The sequence below is a fragment of the Bombus terrestris genome, chromosome 7 (genome assembly GCF_910591885.1).
Source record: "Bombus terrestris chromosome 7, iyBomTerr1.2, whole genome shotgun sequence".
In the NCBI taxonomy this organism is placed as follows: domain Eukaryota; kingdom Metazoa; phylum Arthropoda; class Insecta; order Hymenoptera; family Apidae; genus Bombus; species Bombus terrestris.
In genome coordinates, this window is record NC_063275.1 from 1,314,676 (window position 1) to 1,337,920 (window position 23,245).

Here is a 23,245-nt window from a genome sequence, read left to right on the forward strand (position 1 = left end):
TATAAGTGTGCTGGAACATGTGCGTGCACAGCGTCTCGTAAAACAGAAGAATGCAACTGTTTCGTTGATAGTTTGCTAAAGAAGATCTTGAAGACAAAGAGAGCGATGAGACGCGTGCAAATATGCATCGACAAATATCTTGTAAATCACATATTAAATAAATTTGAAACTATTTTCATATCAATTCTAAATGTAATTTAAGTGTTCCTATACATTTATTTCGGCGATTAAGATTCACAATTCTCAACAATTTCAAACAATTTAAACAGTGTATGGGAACAATTTAAGAACACAGCGGAAGATAACAAAATAAATATCGTGTGCGTTTGAATTTCTCATAAATATTTAAAGATCAGCGGTCTAATAATCACGTAGCAAAAGCTTGCGTTTCCCCTTTTCGATGATATTTAAAAGTTGGAGAAGTTCAAACGTTCCGATGAACCATGGGGTGAAAAGTAAGAGAATGTTGTGAAAAAAGCGCGATAAAAGTAGGAAATCTGGAGCGAACCCTTTACGAAGGTTGAGTTCGGTTTGGAGACAATCATTTCGAACTCGTTCCGTACACCTGTGCTTGGTACATCTCGGTGCGGACCAGTTTCTTCCCTTCGTATTTATACGGGATCGTAAAACGAAATGGTTTGAGAGAATTTAACGAATTCCGGAATTCTTATATTTCGTTTTATTACACCATTTAGCAGCACACTGGTAATGGTGTCTTTAGGGCTGGGTTAAAGTTATATCCCCGCGTTTTTCGTAGCCTTCTGTCCCTTTATCGCCATTACTTGATAGACCGGATTAATTTGGGGATTGAACTACAACGTTCGCGTAAAAAACGAATAAAAATATACGTACAAGTTTTATTGGTCGGCTATCTCCGCCATTATAGACAGACGAGATTGTAAGAAAATTTCGAATGGAAGTAAAAGAAATATATCGAAATAATTGTCAAATTCATCGATGTAAAATGACACGACAACGCGGAACTCAGCTACATCTTCCGCAAATTCCTACTTTCGCGAGCCTCGGTATTTTTCGATATCGAAACGCGACAATTGTGTCACGTAAACTTGAGACTTCGATTATAAAAGAAAAGAAGGTTGAGCCGTAACCCAATTATCAACTTTATTTTGTCGAACTTTATTATAAGTACAATGATTACAATGATTTTACAGAGGTAGAATGATACTGAATCAGGGAAAGACTGAACAAGAACTGCTCGAGCTGGCTAAAAACTCAGCTTATATGCGTTTTGGTTTGGGGATGTTGGAGGGCTACGTACCTCTACGTAACACACATGCATCTTCGATGGAGACGATGTAAAAGCGTGCTTTCATTTTTGGCATATCAAAGGCTATGTGCTTGAACGTAATCGAACCAGAGCAAGAGTTATGTTAGAAGAATTATTATATCGTCGTAGACGTAGAATACCGAACACAGAATCAAGCAGAGAACGCACAAGAACCACGATACATCGATGTCGATTCGCTTTTGAAATTTCTATTCCAGACGCTATTCGCAATTGAATTTAAATTCGCTCTGTTTTATCTCGTCGTGAGTTTTTCCTCGAGAAAATGTTTTCGTAGAAAAAGCAAGTAAGAAACGATTTTGTAACTTTGGTTACGACTTCCTACTCGTTCGTATACACTTTAAAAAGAAAAATGCGATTTTTAAGCTACACTGTTCGGTAAGTTTCAAACGCCTATGCTTCTTACGTTAAACTTTTCGCCTTCTGACGAAATATCTACAACTTGTGTCTACTGAAACGATCGCCAGAGATTATAGATGATAGAACCATTGATTCAATGTTGATTCAACTTTCGACAAACTGTACCGTACGATAAATCGAACTGTTAGATAGCCATGAAACGCGTGAGCTATAAAACGAAGAGTTAGGCAAAGCCTGGATATCCTATATCAACGAAAGATGATCGCGTTTAGGCATGATCAACGTAGTCGTGGATTTCAAAGATTTCACTGGCAAATTGTAGGACTTCCGGCGAATTCGGTAAAGCATAATCGAGGCTGGCGGTTTCGGTGATCCTGGAAACTAACGACTGGTCACGTTCCGCATCGGCGAATATACAAGCGTACTGGCCAGGACAAATACAATGGATTATAGCAACTGATATTGAAATAAACATTTAGCCACGCGATTTCCATCATTCCATCTCGATCTAAGATTCTACTCGATATTGTTTTCTAGAAACGAAGCTGAAGAAACGTAACTCGAGTAATTTACGAGCAAAGCGCTAATTGAAACAAGGGACGATGTAAATCTCCATTTAAAAAGATATAACGATAATTCTCGGCGACAAACTATGGAAGTCGTTCGCGTGGAACCAATGGAAAGTCCGAGTCAATTAGATAACACGGTGTAAGTAATTAATTCCGAAGAGGAAACTGGCCGGGATCTTTATCAAACTTCTCGGAAACGAATGGAAGAAGCTCGGCGAGAATCGGGGACGGTTCGATGGAATCGGAGCGACCCGAGTTCGATTAAAATCTCTTCTGAGCAAAAATTCAACAACCATTAGCCGGCAAATTGTTTCGTGCTGCGACCGTGCAACGAATAAGGTTTTCCGAGAGAATATCAAAGAAATCCTTCTTTCAATCTAATTAACCGATGCTTTTGTTAATCAACAGCGTTGCAGCGCTTCTCTTCTGTTCGCTCGAAATATGCCACGACGTGATATATCGATCGCGCTTTAATAATTTTAATCGCATCAGCTTCGTCGCTGGCAACACGATACGATGCAATTTTCAATTTCGAGAAAAATTGACTTGATTGTCCGAAAAGTTTCTTTCGTTTCATAATGAGATGATAGGTGAACAACAATTTCTGTTTTATATTATTTTATTGAATTAGGTGTGATTCATTTCGTTATATCTCTATTATTACGTTCGTGCATAATTCAATAAACTAATATAAAAGAAAAAACATCTTGCATTTATTATTTCCTTAAAAAACGAAAGAAACTTTTCGGACAACCTAATAGAACAGCATAAGAATTGCCACAGTTGTAGAAATTGAATATTTACGTATAGCGATAGATGAGATCGATCGAAGCGAGAGGAACCTGTGCACAGAATCAGAGATTTGGCATGAATTTTTTAAGCGGTTGATCGAGATTCGAACGATAGACCTGCGAGCAAGAAGTGGGATTATAGTCTTTAAATCGATGTATGGCTATCGGAGTAACCTACTACGTTTCGACTGAACGTGATCGGATATGTTCTGCACAGTTCTCTTTCAAGCGATTGCAAGAGCGAATCACATTCGACAAAATTATTAGACGTTGCCTGAATATTCGAAGAATTTTATCGCAATCTCAAATATCGCGGTAGCGTTGGATGATATCGGTCGAGCCTCGAAGAATACACAGCTACTCAAAATTCGAGGAAATTGATCAGAGTCACGTAAAAATTGACAAACAATACCCGAGAAACCCAGCTACGATTAAAACTCAAAAATCTAGTTGGCATCATCCAGGATGTAAGAGACACAGACAAGAATCGCTAGATCGCTGAAACTCCGAAAAAGATTGAAGCGAGTCAGTTAAAAATTAGCGTCGCGTAGAACTAAAAAGTTTTCTCCCAAAGTCACTACTGTCATTTTATAGCTTTGCCTACTTTACCTAATTCGACTTGTCAACCGACTCTCAACAAGACTCGTCAACTTCGAGCTTTGAAAACCTATTGAACTTGTCTATGATTTCACGCGTTTTAATAAACATACAAATATATTCAAAGTCGCTTAAACATACACATACATTGTTTTACTTTTGCCAAGCAAAGGAACGTGGACACCTGTGTGAAAAGTGTCGTCGGTATTCTTTGTGGCGAATGGGGTGCTAAGTATGGAAAGATTAAAGGCAGAGCAGCAGCTGTTATGGCGCTCGAGGGAATGGGATTGGGTAGGCTGGAGAGGATCGTGGAACGAGAGAAAAAAGGAGTACACGAAGAAAAATTGGCTGCAGGTAACGGGATTAAGAGTGCTACTGTACACCCGTTGCGGGATCATCCCGCAAGAAACTTTGCACTTGGCAACTTTTAATGCCCCGCCGCAAAATCCTATCCCGGCCTGCTGCCCCTTCTGTCTCTCTTTTAGCGTTTCGCCGCTGCTCGCTTTCTTTACGCATACTTGCTGGCCTGTACAGGGGCTTAGATAGAAACGATTCTGCCAGCAAACTTTACACGTCGAGAGCAACTTGATCCTCTACCTTGGCCAAGCGGAAGGAATATTTTTTGCGCGTCGATGCGTCTTGCTCTTCCTATCGACTTAACCGTTCGTGATTCTTCAAGTATCATACTTGGTAAATTCTTTTAGGATTCTACCAAGAGACGATGCATTTCTCAGACGCGGCTTCTTAATACGAAATATGCTTTCTGAAGACGATTGAAGATTACACGAAAATATATTAGGTCGTCCGAAAAGTTTCTTTCGTTTTATAAGGAAATAATGAACGCGCAACATTTTCCGTTTTATATTATTTTATCGAATTACGTATGATCTATTTTGTTCTATCAAAATAAAGATCACAACGTTCGACAGATTAGGTTTCATGTTTGTATAAAGATGCGTCGTTGTAAAAGACGCGTCTGTAAAAGAAAAACACTTTCCGGACAATCTAATATATATGGTAAGCGTAATATAATTTTGATGATTTTCTGATTTTGTTGTTACTTATCGATTAAAACGATGTACTTTAATATAATGTGGTTGAATATTGCCATAATTATTATTGCCATAATAAAATTGAGAGATTGTTGAGATATGGCTTGGCAACTGAGTGATTGCGTATTTTAAATAAGAAGGAAAATTCAACATTTTTGTTTAAAAATATAACTTTATTCAATTAGGTATTGTCCGTTTTTGTCGATGATCTTTTGACATCTTCTAAAATTTCTGATTTTTTGCCAGCAAAGAACTGAATTAAATGTGATTTTACATCATCAGCGTCATTAAAAATTTTACCATTTAAGGATCTCTGTATGGAACGAATTAAATGGTAGTCTGAAGGTGCAAGGTCAGGGCTATATGGTGGACGTGACAACACATCCCAACATAGTTCCAATAATTTTTTTTAGTAATTTTTTAGCATAAGAAATGTCTAAGTGTACATTAAAAATACATAATTAAAAAACGTATTTATAAAAAATGTAGGTAACGAGAGCTTCATTAACTTCATCGCGATTCGCGAAATTTTAATTTTCCCATCACGAAGTGCTTCTTTGTTTCGATTAAAAACGGTCGTACAAGTTGGAATTTATTCGGTGCTTTCTCGGTTGCGCTTGTAATATCGCAGTTCATAAAGAAGCCAGATTCATGACGGTGATCAGACCACAAGCGGTACAAGGCGATGTAGAGGCGAAAAAGACCCGGCCACTTGAACGCGGTGGAAACTTTACGCCACGCGTGTCCATGATCCATTTCACGCAAACAAGTCGCTGGGAAGTGAAAAGTTCAACTTTCACGCGCGTTTATAATCCAAATGTATTTACGTTTTATTATGTTTTTATCTAATAAAAAATAAGAAAACAAAATGGCACGTGTGCAGAATAATACGAACTGTTTACTTAACTCGTTTAACAAACCTGACCAATGTAACCGAATGATCAGATATCTTTGAACAACGATCGAATATTTCGCATGGCCTTTAATCTATCAACAATTTGTATAAAATTCTATAGAAATAAGTAAATTCTACAGAATTCAAACTATCCGTCAACCAATATATTTAATTTTACTTTGGTTTACCGGTACCAATTTTATCGAATAGATTAGATCACGAAAGAAGAATGGTAATTTAGGACATAGAAAACCGATTCTCGATTTTCCATGTAAAATTTGTAGTAAATTGTTGTAGTAAATTGTAGTAATTGTTATTGTATATAACCTAGTATCTTTGCTACAATTAGTTTATTTGCAATAAATGGATTAAACAGATGATTAAACAGGAAACGATGGTTGTTTAACGTGAACTAATCACAATAACGTATTATAATTAAGACAACTAGATAGTTAATTTTCAACTCTTTTCATCACGGATCCAGCGCTCTCTCGACAATGCAATTCGTACTCTCTGACTTCTCAATTCACAATGAATGTTAATTCGTTTATCTCCCTTAGCAACCTCTTGTCTTTTGTCTTGACCCCACCACGCATATGTCTCGCAACCGCTTGTTTGTAATTTAAATTATTCGCAAAATAAACTCGATTTTCCAGAATCAATCGTCTTATTTATCCAAAGGATTTACGTTATTACATATGTATATATATATATATAGCATAAACTTAATTTCGTACGTTTACCTAAACTTATAACATAGCATTATGTATTTAAACTAATATTTTACGATCGTATCTACGTTTATATACTAAAAATGACACAGACTGGTATTGCTTATCTAGTTGTAAACAATTTCTCTAAAAATTCCTCCCTCACATAACCGCGTACCAAGGAGATCAAACGCAATCTTCAAGACGAAATTTTCTAAGAAATTACGTCGGAACTGCAGACACGAAACCAAGCTATACCTGTACGGTTTGCCCGTCGGTGCATCTCGTAACTCGCATTAAAGCCGATATCATTATCGTCGTTATCGCGATCCCTGCCATCCAATCTTGCCGGAGTATCGTTTCCGTGGCGGTCGCCAGGCCACCCTCCGGTTCCCAGGGGACGATAACGCAAGGCCGCCTCGATGTTCGTAAATTCCAACGTACAAATCCTCGGCAACAATCTCGTATTCGGAGTTTCTTGCCACGGTATAACGCAGCGGCGTGGTATAAAATGTAAATGCCAGGAATGAAAGAGGCGGCGTCGTGCAACCAACCACCACCGTCACAACCGCCTCCGGCGTCCACCGTTGTATTAAACATTTATTCGCGTTTGTCCCGGCATTAGCGCGCCATACAGGCTGTCCCAGCGATCGTAGAACAATCAGCAACAGCATAACGCCGCGTTACAACAATACGAGAAACAAGTCGAAGATATTTCAAATAAACTCCTCTCATACGATGTTTCGTTAACGTGAAAGTGGAATTTGTCAACGTGTCGAGTATACTTGAAACTGGTTGAAGATAAGTCGACCCTCGAGGAAGCGACAACTTTCACGAAACGCAAAAAGAAAAGAAAAAGAACACGCGAACACGCAACGCATAACACAATTGATCCTGAACAACGAAAAGCGTGACATCGATCGACGACCGTGTGAAACCTTAAAATCTAAAATACGTTCAAACTTCACATGTTTTCTTGAAAACGAAGCCATAAACGGGAAAATCGTAATATACATTTTTGTTCATTTTCCCATACAGAAACGGAGAACCATCTCCTGTCGATGGTTTATTCGTGGCCAGTACTCGCAATTGGAATATTATTTTATATTTCCGATTTACTTTTCCATGTAGAATCTCCACCTTCTCGATCGCATTGTAATTACCGTTCACGATCCACATTCGGCCAACGAGGATGCACCGTGGTTCGCGAGCAAGGGGAACATCGCGAGGAGACGTGGCGTTTCGCGAAATAAATTCGCGACGATCGCGTACCCACCGGATATCGGCCGTATTTCATCCAGGTAGACCATCCTAATGCACGGTATAGAGCGTTCTCTCCGGATAAAGGAACCGCGAAAACGTTTCCCCGTGGGTATTAGCGTCATCCCTTTGCCGAAGATTGATGGAGCCATCCTGACAAGATTCTTCTTCCTTCGCCTGCCTCCCTTTCTCCGCGCCTCTAAGTACCACCATATCCCTCTCTAAGTATCGTTCCAAGTGAACTGCATAAAAAAGATCGGCCTTCCTGTCTCGACCCTGTACGCCACACCCTTCCGCGTCTCGTAAATGATTATAAGTCATGTCGATGTTTATCACGCGACCACCTAGCATCGAGAGAAAAAAAAAGGAAACGGTGGTAGGAAGCACGCTTCTGCTGTTTTCCTTATTTTTCTTCTTTCGTGCAGAGCCATTCAGAGAGGAACAGTTAGAGAAACAGTTTTTGAGGGATGCAGCAGGAGGTTGGTAAACTTGAATCCTAAGAATGTACAAGTAATTGGTTAATTACAGTTTCTTAGCATTTCTTCTTAATTCTGATGGCAGAGCACATACTGACTAAACGTGTGATTTTTCAGAAATTCAGAGATTAGTTTCGATGGAATGTGCTCCCTCTGCAACGTATATTTCAAACTGATAGAATTTCTATAGTTTCATAGCACCAAAATATTGGGTTGGCAACTAAGTGATTGCGGATTTTCTCATTAGATGGTATGGACAAAATCTGCAATCACTTAGTTACCAAACCAATACATTGAGACAAATGAAACGGCAATCGCCAACGAACATGAAGAATATTTGTACGCCAAATATCGTAAGAATCGCGAGGATTTTTAGAGTTCCACAAGAGGATGTGTATTTTTAGTCTTATCTTTAGAAAGTAAATCCATTCAGCTATAATTTACTTTATACATAACAGTGACGAAGACTATCATTGGTTAGCACGTTGCACGTGCCTCGAATCGAGTTACTCGAACACTCGACTACGATGCGTTTCGAGTTTCGCAATTTCGCATGCACGGGAACGTCGAAAAAGAGAAACGAGGAGAGAACGATAGCGTCGACGGTTGGACTTCTAGCAAACATACCAGGTTTCTCTGGTGCGCTTTTTTTCGGCCGCGCGCTTGACGACTTTATAAAAAATTGAATTTATGAAAGCGTTGCGTGGGCGTCCAGCACCGCCAGAAAAATTTATAATTTGTTTGATCAAGTTCGCGCATCGGCCCGACCGTTTGGTACAATGTTTCCTCCTGGGATAATATGGATTCCGTTTCCATGGAGCCATCGCGAAATAACGTTGCTCGTTCGGCGTACTCGTAACTCGCCAAAGTATTCCGTCACTTATCGTAGGAAACTTTTACGAATATATTACGAAACCTTTTGAAATTTCGCTAACACTGTAACAATACACGGCTAGCATAATTACAAAATTACAAAACAAATCCGAAATAAAAGATATTTAACGTAAATGTACATTTCATAAATGGTACAAAAATATTTTGCGGTAACACGAATGATCTAAATAAATAAATAAATATATAAATTGAAGTCGAAAATAATCTAGATAGAATCTTGTTAAATATATCCAGGCTTATTAACATGTTCGATACTGCATCTTAACAAATTATTAAACGATAGATGCGCTTGTCTTTAACGACAAAAGTCAGGAAAATATGTTCCCGATAATGTATCGATATGTATCGATAATTGATAGGAAATATTTTTCTCGCAGCAATAAGAAAATTCAGACTCGGGACGATTGAACTTTGACTGCCACGGTTTCTCCTGTGACGACAGATGGTCATTGGTGACCGTTGCGCTTGAACTTTTTACAATTGTAAAAATTGAATGAAAATTGACAAATCTTTTTAAATATAATCGATAAATAGAAAATACTTTGAAATAAAAAGTGCCCCATTAAACAATTCAACATTTTTATTAAAACTTCAATAAAAATAAAAATGAGAACAATTCATTTAATAGCACATTGACATTATGATGGAAAAATTAGAACAAATATATCATAACATTCGTTTACAATTTCGGCTTTGTTTCTAGCTTTTTCGATGTAATCGTTACAGTGTGTTAATGAAATTTCGGAATGATTCGTATAACGCGTATAATATATTCATAAAAATTTGGTATAACGGACGTTCAAATACTTTCAACATTCTCGTCTATACGCCAATGTGCGTATTTATATGCGATAGCATTCGCGACTAGCTCGTTTCTATAAATATACGAAGATTTCCACGAGTTCGCCGCGCGTATTTATGACGCGAACGTAGCTGGGATTCCGAGCGAATCGTCTCGAAAGCGGCAATACTTTCGCCAACCTTTCGTGACAACTCGTGGAAAGTAGATTCGCCGTCACGCGGGTCTTACTAAATTTTTCTCTCCATCTCTTACGTGCGATTCTTTTAAACCAAACGTGGGAGAAAAATATAGCTGTAATATATTACAAATTTGGACCACATGTACGCTGATTTCGTATCAGTCGATTCAAAGTGCCTGTATTGGTTACAATGAAAGAAGAAGAATATCGTAAGACGAATAACATATACGTAAGTTGCAAATTATGGTTCGCAGTAACGATATTAAAAAAGAAATTGAAAATTATAAATGTAGTATCTTGAATGGGTCTTGGAGTAAGGACAAGTAATGATGTTTTACTTGATGTTAAGTTTTAGTTTAACAAGCAATACTCAATACAACGAACTGATTACAATATCGTCGTACGTCTTATTATCATACTCGGCTCTCAACTTCCCGATTCATACTCTCCGGCTCCTCCGCTCACACTCTCTGCGGCTTCTGCACTCACTCTCTCTGACTTCTCAACTAACTCTGTACGACTTCTCAACTAACTCTGTCTCTAGCATCCCTTTGTCTTTTTTCACCTCACCACCTATGTGTTCCGCAAACACCCGTGGCCAAAGTCACGTAGGCCTTTTCTACGAGACTATTCACTTGAAAGGACCGACGACACATTGATGGACCCGACGACGCCTCGGCTCTCGCGACATTGTTTATGGTTCGACCGATATCTTAGGCCTTTTTGTCCACGATACTACATAAATGTACCTATATATCTCCTTCTTGTAACCTTTTCAATTGTTAGCTACTTTTAATCCTTAACACTTTGACTGCCACGTTGGTCATATGTGACCCGCCACGGTTTCTCCTGTGACTCCACGGTGGTCATTGGTGACCGAAGCGCTTGAACTTCTTACAATTGTAAAAATTATATGAAAATTGACAGTTAGGACATTTTGAATATAACCGATAAATAGAAGATACTTTGAAATAAAAAGTCTCTCACTGAACAATTACACGCTTTTACTAAAACATCAATAAAAAAAAAATGAGAACAAATCTTGCATCTAACGATGCACTGTGTTTGCATCCACATCTTTGAGGGCTAATCTACGAATATTATTATAAACACACCTTAGAAAATTATCGTAAATGCTGCTTTATAATCATACAATTGAAGTTAGAAATGTGCACATACCTTGCTATTATATATAGAATGAGCAAATACTGTTTACTAATATCTTCTACACGTTTCAACAATATATTCTGCACGTTTTGCTTGCGACGAAATAACGAATGTTAATGGTTTGTTGAAATAAACGAAGCCTTGTTATAATGTGTCGCTATCGACTGTTAGCAAGACGCCACGGTGGTCACCCGTGACCACCAATAAGAAGAACGGTCCATTGTGGAAGAATGTTGTCTTACATCATCGATTTATTATTATTTGGCCATTAAATGCTTTGAATAATAAAAATACTCCCTTGGCGTCCTGAGTGAAACATGTGATTTCATCGTGACAGTCAAAGTGTTAACACTTTACTGACCGTTAGCGATTCAACAGCATACGCTCGTCCAACCGGCATCTCGAGCGCAGATTCTCCCTGGCGCCGGCTCTGTTTCGGTTTAGACTATCCAATACCATTCTTTTCGTTCATCGCGAACGGTAAGTTTTTCAAATTGGTATAAAACTGCGGGAGCTTACAAAGCAACGCAACTGATACAACTGAGCAAAGTACCTTAGTACTAAATAACAAATTACTGCTCAAATAATGAGAAAGATTGTCGGCGACAAAAAGCTGACTAATAGACTATCGGTCGGTAGGCGTCGGCGACGAAAAATCGATTAATCGGCTATCGGTCGTTAAGGTGTTAAGTATAGGATTCTACACAATCCCGTACGTTGTAAACATGAAGAAAATTGAATCGCTGGAAGTAACACACGGCTCAAAACGTGAATGCCAGCGTAACTCTCGATAAGATTAAACCTTAAAATTACAACATAGAAATTCGGATTTAAGTACTTTTATTATAATCTGCTTGGAATCCCCCCATCACAGAATTAAAAGTGTTACACTTGCACATTACCGTGCCATTAAAGGGCTAATAAAGTTTCCTTGAAAACACCATGCGAAATAAGAATTTTGATCAATCGTACATTACCATAGCTAAATTATACAATTATGCAAATTTTCAATTAAAATTCGATATTCCTAACTCCCCCATTACCGAAGGATCAACGGAAGACGGAAAGGAAAGCAGATATACGGTTGTACAAAGGAAACGAGACTGTCCAGGTTGGAACAGAAACCTACGTAATACTTTTGTTAACGTAATACCTCCTTCGATATTCCGTTGAAAAGACACTCTGCTCTGCTCTTGCTCGTGTTTCTCATCGTCCTACAGGAATAACGCTCGTCATTCGGGGTTACACGAGATGTAAAGGTACCCTCGACGAGAACGTTTAATTAGATCGGAGTAGTGTCTTCCCTCGAATGAAAGGGAATTTAATTCTCCAAGTGCGACGCGTAGTATCGATAAGCTAATCGGTGGAACTGGCGAACAGGTGCGTATCGATGACACAAACCACCCTCGAGCAATCGGAAGGCAAATGGGTTAATGAGCTTTCCTGGAAACGATGGTGGAACAACGGTGCTGTTCACACTTCTGACTATATCAAGCTCTACACTGGCTCACGAAAATACTTTAACACTTACCATGCAAAATTTTTACTTTTGTACATTGTCACCTTTTTATTATTACATTTCCGCTTGGAAATTAAGATGGAAATGTATGTAGAAGTCAGAGGATATTTATGGTAAATATATATTTAGCAAAAAATTAGCATAAGACATAAACAACCAATCTGGAGCGATGGATCTGTCAAATATGATCCCATTGAATATCGAGAATTGTTAATTAATACGATCGATTGCTCGAACACTTTCATCGTCTGTAGGAAATACTGAGCTTGTACCGAGCATCTTGTAGTTTCTACATAAATTTCCAGGTTTGTTTCAAATTTGATTAACACGAAAATAGCGACGGTCGGGTCTCGTGATGGTATTATGAAAATTTCAAAATGTTTCGTATACACATACACACACGCAACAAATATTGGAATATTTTCATGAGTCCATATATCACTCTGAAATCTGCCTTGACCACGATTCTATCCTACTCTGGGACGTTTTTATCCACTTGATCCTGTACCCGAGTTCGACTATGTGAATTCCGCGAGGCTGGATCTGCACGAGCTCTGTTTGCCCGGAAGTTCCGGCTGGGACGAGGGGCTTCGTTTAACCTCGGTTCGTCTATCGAGCTACCATCCTCGTCGATTAAACTCGTCGTGCAAACAGACAAAGAAGCTGCGCGAGCGGGATGGAAAACTTGGGAAAATCGGCTTGTAGTTTGCGTCATAAAGAAACATGTTACTGTACTATTTTTTCAGAAAATGCTCTTTCATGCATAATGCGGAAAGTATGTTGCGTGGAGAGTCCGTTGGTGTAAGAAAAATAATGTTAACGAATTGTACGAGAGTAGCTACGTAACGCGATATGTAAATAGCGATCGGTGAATGAAAGTTAGTTCGATTGAATGAAGCGATTTGCCGCGATAATAAGATCCAAGATAAAGAAAGTGAGCGAAAACGGAGCAGAGAGAGAGAGGCGGAGCAGGCAATGGATCGATCGACACGCCGGAAATTTGAAATTTTTCCAGCCGGCGTGACGATGCGCGCGGCTAATCGAGGCGACAGAACAGAAGGAACGCAGCTATCGACGAAGCAATCGAGCGAGTCGGCTTAACCACGGTAGAAACACAAAGTGGTTACCGAATGAAACGACTTTGGGTGTGTGCGTCGGTGGTTGAAGGAGCATCGGGACACGGAAGAAGGAAGTCGACGACGAGCAGCAGAGTAGAGGAAGCAGAGAAGGCCAGACGGGCCAGGAATTTATCATTTCGTAGCTAAAGTGCCGTAGTGGCGACAAGGCTGAAATTGTAGTATTTGGGAGTCGAGTGGAGGCTCCAGCGAAGAGGAATGGAGTGGAGGCTTGGAGAATCGCGAGACAGCGACAGAAATACAAGAGTAAGGGAGCAATGGGATGCCTCTGCGAAGATCGTACCTGTCTGTGGCAAAGATGGAGGGAGAAGGATACAGAGGATCGGACGACAGTGGAGAACAAGAAGAGAAAGAGAAAGCAGACGGCGGTGCGGGGGCAAAGAGAACGCGCTCGACTAGATGACTGTGCCGAGTGAAACAGTTGCAGAGGACTACGGAATTCTATTAGAGGAACGAGGACAGGCCAGGAACAAGCTGCGATCCTAAGCGACGATTCCCCGGTCCCGGTAGCCACTCGCGTCATCCCGCTTTCGTCTCTGCTCTTCGTATCCGCTTCCGATCTTTCTCTCTGTCACTCTTTGGACATTGCTGACAGTAGCCGGCCGAGCGAAGCGCGCCGGCCAGCCAGCCTGCCTAAACCTCTGCCTACATCACTACCGCACTGCGACAATTTGATAGCTCGATCGGAGGCCCTCCAGTATATCCCAGCCTCTGCTGTACCCCCCTTGTCTCTATGTCGGCCCTCTATACTTGCTACCCCTCTGCCCTCTGTGCTACCCTACTCTGTGTTACCCCGACGAGAGCCTCGAATCCCCAACCCCCGTAGTACACCGTCCCAATGAAATCGTTGCCCCTTGCGATCAACCACCGCGAACCCATTAGGGGTCCGTCTATAGTTAGGGCATACATCGACGGGAAAATTTAGTTGCTCGGTATCCACCATAATTTTGCGATACACCGAAGGAGAAATATATAGCGGATCTATAGGATGAATTGTTACGGCTGAACCGGGTATCTATGATAGTTGCCTACTACACGCTTTCTATACTCTACGCGTTCTACTCTGTTCCGTGTATTCGCGTTGCGCTGTCAAACGTTCGTTATTTTGATCCTAATCTAAGATAGCGCACATCCGTTGCTATCCGTTCTATTAGAATCGTTCCAGCAGGATAACTAGACCTTAGACATTCCGTTCGATCGACGTTTGCCTCGAACCGATGTGGACCGATTCGCGTGACGCTACCACGTACCTCTGTGTCCTCGCATAAAAATGGGATAGGAGAAAGTTGCGGTGGAAAATACAGAGAAACACGTAGGATATGGAATCCGTAACTGTACAGATCAAAGATATCCACGCATGAGAACCTTCCAATTACGGGTCGCACCCAAGAAGACAGCGTCTTCTTTTCATGCAGCCTGGAATCGAACTGGAGAAAGAGAGAGACCAAATGTACCTATATACCGGAAAGTGGAAGACGCGGAGGAAAAAGAAGAAGGAAAAGAAGGAAGAGGAAGAAGAGAAAGTGGAAGAAAGAGAGAGACGGAGTGGCCGACGTGGAGGGCGTCAATAACGCTCGCTTCACAAAGGGTCGCGATGGGAGGATAAATCGTGGAAGAGGCGCGACGCCGCAGCCTTTGTCGAAGCAACCACCTCGAGGCAGTGTTCCTTCAGCCACGCCCCGGAAACCTTTGCCTGCCTCGTGTCAATGGAGACGAGGCCTTATTAGGATCGACGGTAATTTGTCGACGGGGAAGTTTGCTGATGAGGATTCCGACTACAAGCTGCAGAGCCTCGAGACCGCCGACAACGTCTTCGTAGAAGCGGATCTCAGCCGTGTGGCGAAGGGTACAAGATAACCTGGATCTGCCTCCGACCGTCGCGGATTTCGAATGTGCCGCTGATTGGACAATTTCGGCTGTTCGATACAATTTCTCTGCTCGTCGCTTAATTTGTCGCTTGATTCGTTGCTATACATTCGAGCCAGCGAGTTGCCAGCCATCGTTCACCGGTGACAGGCTGATTGGCTACCCTTTCGAAAAATTTTTAGAAATTGCGAACGCGACGATCGGCGTACGAAGATACATCGCACGACTCTGGTGAAATTAGGCGATTGAATTGAACGAACGTTCGTTGAATTTTCGCTACGTTTAGTGTTATAACGATGCAGAATGCAAACTGCATATATCGTGGAATAGGTGGAACGTGTCCTCCGAGAATGTTGAATATTTTAGCTATGGAGCAAAGATGGTTTTGCGTGCTTCAGAATGATGTACGGTAATATCTATATTTGTAAAATAACGTGTATTTGATGTTTTACGTAGTTGTAAAGTTAAAAGTTGCGTAAATGTCGGGAATGAAAAATGTCGATGCGAGTGAAAAATATTTTTAAAAACTAGCAAATGCTACTACAACTGTCTGTTTGGCGAACATCAAACGATTTAAACTTTTCGTCAGGATAATATTAACGCTGTCGAAGATTTTGTCAATTAAACAAATAATTAATTCCATATAATTAATTGAACCAGAAAATAAGGCGATTTCGAGGATCGTTACAAGTAAAAATTATAAATAAAACATCCGTTTCTTCCGTTATCATTCAAACTTCTCGAGAATACGGTTTACACGATCGAACACGATCGAAGAAATTAATAAATAGTGGCTGTGAAAAACCAGTGAAAAAACCGAAAATAGAAACTTGCAGACACAGAAATGATAAGAAATACTCTGAAGCATCAAAGAGAAGGTTCGATCTTCTTACAACGGGAGTTACGGCCTTCCTCATATTTTAACGGAATGCGGTAACACGGGGAATGGAACGATGCTTCGGCAGCTCGTCGCGGCAAAACTACGTTCCCCGCGTTCAAACCGAAACTTCAGGCAAACTCTGATTGCCGTATGCGGCCCGTACACGCGTTCGTTCGCCCGCGTCTACTCGCATTCGCGGCGTTCCGTGGTAAATTCGTCTGCTCGCAAGGAAATCCTCGAACGAACTTCTGACACGGACAGCCGCAGCCCCGTTTGTCTATTCGCCACATTTGCATGCATATCCCCGTGTTTTGGCACGGCAGCGACGCGATTCACTGTGGTTGTTAGGTAAACTTTGAATATGTTACAAATACGGCCCATTATACTTAAATTACGTTCCGCATTCTAATGGCCACATTTATACAACGCCGTCTGACGACTCGGTCGATTCGCACGAGACACGACTACAGAAACGTAGATAATATTTAATAAACAAACATGTCACACTTGCTCGTTAACTTGCATGGAAGAAAATAAAATACGACAGGAATAATGTGCAGACTAACAAGTGCCTAGCCTTCTACTAACTGTAGCTGGAGCGACTTTCGTCCAAGATAATTCTCACAATTTGTATCTCTTTTACTACCTGTTTCAATCTTTTTGCCCTGTGTCTCTTCGTTGCTGCTATTATCGTCCACGCTTTAAAATTAAGCTCGATCGTCTATCCACAGGCAAGGAAAATCTCTCGTTGAAGTAATTACTTCAAGAAAAACTCTACATCTTTATTTTTGTGTATCCGTGATCTGAAGACCGCTGTTACGCAGAAAATAGAATTTAGTGAAATCAAAGGTATTCTAAATAAGGAGGAGTCCATATTATTGTGCCCTTGAATATAAATTATGTTTTGGGTTACAATATCTAGGAACAAAGGAGCTAATAAATATACCTTTATTTATGTTTCTTGTGGCCTTTAACTAGAGCTACAAGCTTAACTTTTTTGCTAATGTCCTTTGCTACGAATATATGAACGTACTTCCTATCGATTCTATTGTATTGTAACATTATGAGAATGATAATCTGAATCAGTATAAACTTATACATTAGACTTATATTTATACCTTTATTTATTTCAATATATTTTTCTATTACAAATTCATCCAATCGTTCCTCTATCAGTCAAACTCAACATCTGTAAAAGTCAAGCAAAGAACATCAAGCTTTGGATGGTTCTTATCCATTGAAATTTCTAAAACCGTCGTTTCTTGCGTTATTAAATCGATGATACAGACGTCACAATGGACAATAGACTTGGAAATTACGAACAGTGTTCGTAACATAGAAACGAGTGTATTCGGACACCTATCTAATTCCTCCTATCTGCTAACAAATTCTCTAACCATTAAGTTAGGCCAAGCTCGTTTCAGCCGACCTGAAGTTTCAATAAAAATCGTGTCAGGAAGATGAACAGCGAACACCTACTTCGCCTTCTAACGTCCCAAACGACGTCGATCCAATTGACCAAACTGGCCATTGTCACAGACGGTCGGAGACTTTCGAACGAGCCTATTAATTTCCAGCACCGCCTTCACGGTTTCCAGACAGAATGCTCAGGCTGCTACCCTGGCTCCCTCCGTTTCCCTCATTTTCTTCCCTTCTCGCACTCGATTCTCCATTATTATCGTCACTCCGTGGTCCGGCAAAGTGAAGTACACAGGAGATAGGCGTCCTGGAGCCCAGTGACAGGGTCCATTAGAAGCGGTTTACTTAGGTCCTTTAGGATTAATCTCCGCCTCTGCTTGCCGCTCCTTGTCTCTCTTTATCTTCCGCCCCTAGTAGCTGTCCTAGCTCGCTCTGCTATCGCGTTCCATAGCGATTCTATCATCTGATCCCGTCAGCCGGCAAGAAACACCGGGATACACAAAAGAAGCTTCAACGAAATCACATTGGAAGGTACCGCGCCGATATCTCGCGCTTCTTTCCACGAAAATGCTTTTGCCGGCGCTTCGTGCGCTGGACAAGCTTTGTAGATAAATCTTCCGATGCAACGGGGCTACTTCAATCTGAAGGACGACGCACGAATTCACGAGGTGCACTACGACGATGCTTCTTGGTTCTTGGTTCTTGCGAATCACCTTGTGTTCATCGCCTTAATCAGAAAAAAATCTCGTACGTCTGCGAGCAAATTTCCTCTATCTCAAGCTTTGACAACAATAATAATTAATAACAAGCAGCACGACGCACTACTACAAGCTTTATCGCGTTTAATAGCTCATCAGTGACACGACGAGCTTCTCCTTCGATATTGGTTAATTACTCGAACTGTAACTTCTACGTATCCATATCGGACATTTGCAATAATTTTCTCTATTGTACCTAATGGTACATTAGTCTATCTGGTACATTAGAATAATTTCGGAATATTAGAATAATTAGAAAACTTCCATTAAACGGATTTTCTATTTAATTAAATTAATAGAATTACGAATATCTGTGCCCAAAGATATTCCCAGCGTAGGAAGATCCTTGTTTCCTACAAATCGTTGAATTCTGTGGGGACAAATAGATAGACTCCTAACTTTTGATCGTATACGTAAGTGTATAAAGCTTTGAGTTAAGTTGCACGGTCTGTTGCCCTGGATCCGAATTTATACGACTGCCTTTTACGTTCAAAGGTCAAAACCCATCTCAAAGGTTGTCATCTTAGAACCACAGATCGTACAATTTCGAAAGCAGTTCCGCTTGAAAATTTCCTGCGCGATTTTATATGTCGTGAACAACGTTCCCTACGACACTCGACTCCTCGAACGAACTACTTTGAATATGTGCAAATTTTTAATATTCCTATACGCTAATAAAAACATTCTCGCGAAACCGTATCGAAAATCGTAGTGTCAGACGCTTTACAAGGAAATATGAGAAATTTCTCGCGCAAAGTCGATGAACGATAAATTGAGAACGATAAGACGCAACGAAGGGGAAAAGATAATTGATCGTGGTCGCCTTCTGGGTCAGAAAGTACGGGACGACGAAGCCATTCGATGACCGACGTGCCGGAAACGATCCCCAGCTCCGTAAACAAATTATGCATTCACCGTGGACGCAGCTGCGCGTTTTCCCTCGGTCAACGATGGCTCGGCCATTCTGGTCCATAGTCTGCTTCCGGTCGCGTTTGTTCCTATCGGTTTTGCAAGGCCGCCGTCTCGTTTGTATTCGCCGTTGCGAACTGGACTTTTTGAGCGTCTCACCGTCGATTTATGTCTGATTTATGCGCCGCCACGCTCGTCCCCCGGCTCGGCATCAGCGTTTAAAACCGCGTCGCAACGACTTCTGGCCCCTCTTTCTCTCGTTTCGTTCGCCGTTTCTCGTCGTATAATTCGCTCGTGACGACGCCGGAAAATCACGGCACAATTAACGTTCTGTTTCGCGTCCGTTTCCGGCCAACGAGCATTCCGTGTGTTTTTCCTCGCGTACCCGTTAAACGAACGTTAAATTAAAACTCTCGCGTTCCACCTTGAATTTCGTCTCGCGGGATCGACCGGAATTTCACCGTTTGTCCTCTTCTTGCCACTGAGCAAAATTAAGTAATGCACCGCAATGAACACATTACCACTTGCCTCGTAAATTTCGACTAAGCTCTGAGTAACTACGATCCCTTCTGAGAAGCCACTTCAACAGATAACTGACACTTGATTGCTATTCTCTCACCCTGGTGACTTCGCGTTGCATGAAGGCTATTCAGTTTCTCTTCGTCTAACCTTATAATTCACGGTCGTTTAGTTTGCATATTGTACAATTAGATTTACTATAACTACGAATAATATAATCGTAGTTATATCAGTTAATTGTACTAATTATACACAGGCTCTGTTATTCCGTTATCGACCCTCGTGTCGATTCGGTTCGATAAATTTCTACATTCGAGTAACTTGGATTCAAACGTAGCTCTAGCAACGTGCACTTGTTTTTCTCCGCTTTAAATGTATTTACAAGTTTCTAGCGTCGGTTTTATCGAACAATCGAGTTCAGTTTGACTTCTCTTTGAATTCAAATTCGGAATACTTTGTTAATGGAAACTGGTTATTTCAGTTGGAGTATTCTTTCGAACGAAGCTGCGATTCTCCCAACGATTGCCTGACTTCAAAGCAACGAAAATTATTACACAACGTGATACTATCCCTAGTTTCATTTTCACTGATATCGATTTGCCTAAATCGAATCGTCAAACGTGGTAATAATAAGTCAGGTTATTCAAATTCAAGAGACTTGAATTTCAGTAATTTAACTAGTATGAACGAGGCATTAAGTAATTTGACTAATTTAAGCAAAGTTTAAGAGAGGGATTTTATACGATGTCTCGAAGGAATGGTTTGTTTAAGACATTTACGTTACGACGTTCCTCGGGAAACGGGGTGAATTTCATCGCTGTTGCTACGACGTTCTAACGAAATGACCCATAACGTTTTATATGATGTATTTTTATGCAACAAAAGAGGCATTACCATATTAGATGTGCTATAAAAACCGTAACAATACTTTATCGTTTATCCAGCCACATTTTCCTAACAAGAATCCATACGACATTTCGGTTACTGATATTCCTCGAGCAAACATCAAGCGCTTAAATGTACATAGCTAGCAGCGAGATAAAATTCTTTGGATAAAAGAATTTTCGCATAATTAAAATAACAAATATTTCATTTTATACACAGTATATAAGACTAATATTTGTTCGCATATGATTATCCATATTTGATTTCAAATGGCGTTCATCGCTACGTATCTTGGACAAACTTATACATTTCAAAATCACAAAATTGTTGGATTAATACCTCCACCTACGATGACTTCGCGATCTATCAAAACGCCAGATCCAAGCTACATCGGTAATTTTAAAAAATCATATACGAGATAACTTGAATTTTTCGTCGCGTGTATAGGACAAGACAAAGCTAAATGTAATTGATAATCGACGCAAGAAACCGATATCGATATTCTAATTTCGCGTGTTCGATATTTTTGTGACAACAGTAGAAACATATTCCCAACGTAAAATCCCAAAATTCCTTTAATTTTTTTCTCTCCATATCCTTTTCTCCATAACCAAGTACGCTGAATTGCAAGAAGAAAAAATAGAAAAACGGAAGATAAACGATACAGCGGAAGTCTTAAAAGCTTTCAGGGTTCTTCGCGTTCTTTCGTCGTTATCTATCGACACTGACAGCGGGCTAAGGTGGCAAGTCGGGTTAGCTAGGTAAATTGGCTTAAGGGATTTCACCGTGGACGAGCTTAATACTCGGCGCTGTACGATGTGCTCGTTATAGGTCCAATCTACGGTTCTGGACCAAGGGGAAATCTGATTCGTGCGTTCCATGCACGCGATCGCAAACTCCTTCGTTAGCGCTGGAAAACTTCGGATTACGCGTGGCATATATCGCGAAAGTGCGTCGACCGTTTTTCCCCGAAGCAAGCGAATCGAAAACGCTGGCTATCCGATAAAAAGCAATTACCGCGGACAACGGTGACAGTGCTTAACTACGGCGACGTATTCCGTCCTGTCCTTTTTGTAATTCCCATCGACCGACCGTCTGGAAAGCTAGTGCGAAGTTGACGCGGCGACAGCTAGAAGGTTCGAAAAAGGAAACGAGAAAAACGAAGATGCCGACGTTAATAGACATTTCAGTCTGTAATATCTTGTTACCAGTGACCATGTACGCCGGGTGCTCCAACATCCTCAGACTATCATTCTTTAATCTGCTCTGTATCGTATTGGGTTGGCAACTAAGTGATTGCGGATTTTGTCATTAGATGGTATTGACAAAATCTGCAATCACTTAGTTACCAACCCAATAGTTCGGGAAAGTTCAAGTTTCTCGATATAATGAGGCAACGATTTTTTAAATGGAAAAGTATATAAGTCGTTTGGTGATTTATTAAATACGAAATACGAAAGGAACGATGCTGTGACACAGGCTCGATTTTATGCCATTGTGTATTAGAAACCTGGAAGAAGAAAGACGATATTAAAGAAGAATTAATTTACGTCGCGGATTAGTACGAAGTATCGGTGATTCATTGAGACGAAATTTTTCACTACTGTCGATCTTGTATTTACCGACGAGAATGATAGATACTTTGAAGTATTAATTATATAGCATTAATTATATCGATCGACGTTTTATTCTCGTCTTGTATCGGAATTTCCAATACGTTATCGTTCTCTTCTTTTCGTATTTTTCTTCAAACATTTCGACGAAGCTTCGGACCATTTATATTTTTTTACTTGTATAATACACAATACTACGATAATAATAATAATAAGAAGAAGAAGAAGAGTATGTGCGCAAGATTGAAAAATACAATTTGAATGGAAAAAGTTGGAACACCCCGTAAACTTGGCGACCGAAAGGATAGGTTTTAGCTGAAAGGCGATGAGTTCATCCTGAAATTTCGTAACGTTGTCTCAAGACGCGATAACAAACGTTTTCTTTGCTTTCTCAGCAAACACCTTGCATAGAGCTCATTACTATACAGTTGTCAAACAGTGGCAAACAACGACGCTTCACTGTAGGAGCTGTGTGCGCAGCTGGCTCGCGTTAGACACGTGGAAATTAGAAGTTTTCGCGCTTAACGAACCACTAAGGATCCACGCGGCCGTGTACTTTCAAAACAGCCGCGAATTAACGATGCCGAACACGACGAGGGAATTTGTCGAGAGGGCATCGTCGAGTCGAAGAGTCTGTCAAAGTTTGAACATGGTGAACATGGGATCGAACGGAGCGCGAATAAT

At 40.6% G+C, this 23,245-nt stretch overlaps 1 long non-coding RNA gene across 7 annotated transcripts in view; it reads right to left on the reverse strand.

Moving 5' to 3' along the window:
• LOC100650155 overlaps window positions 1-23,245 on the reverse strand; it is a 133,302-nt gene that overhangs the window by 31,209 nt on the left and 78,848 nt on the right. The gene's annotated exons all lie outside the window — the stretch shown is intronic.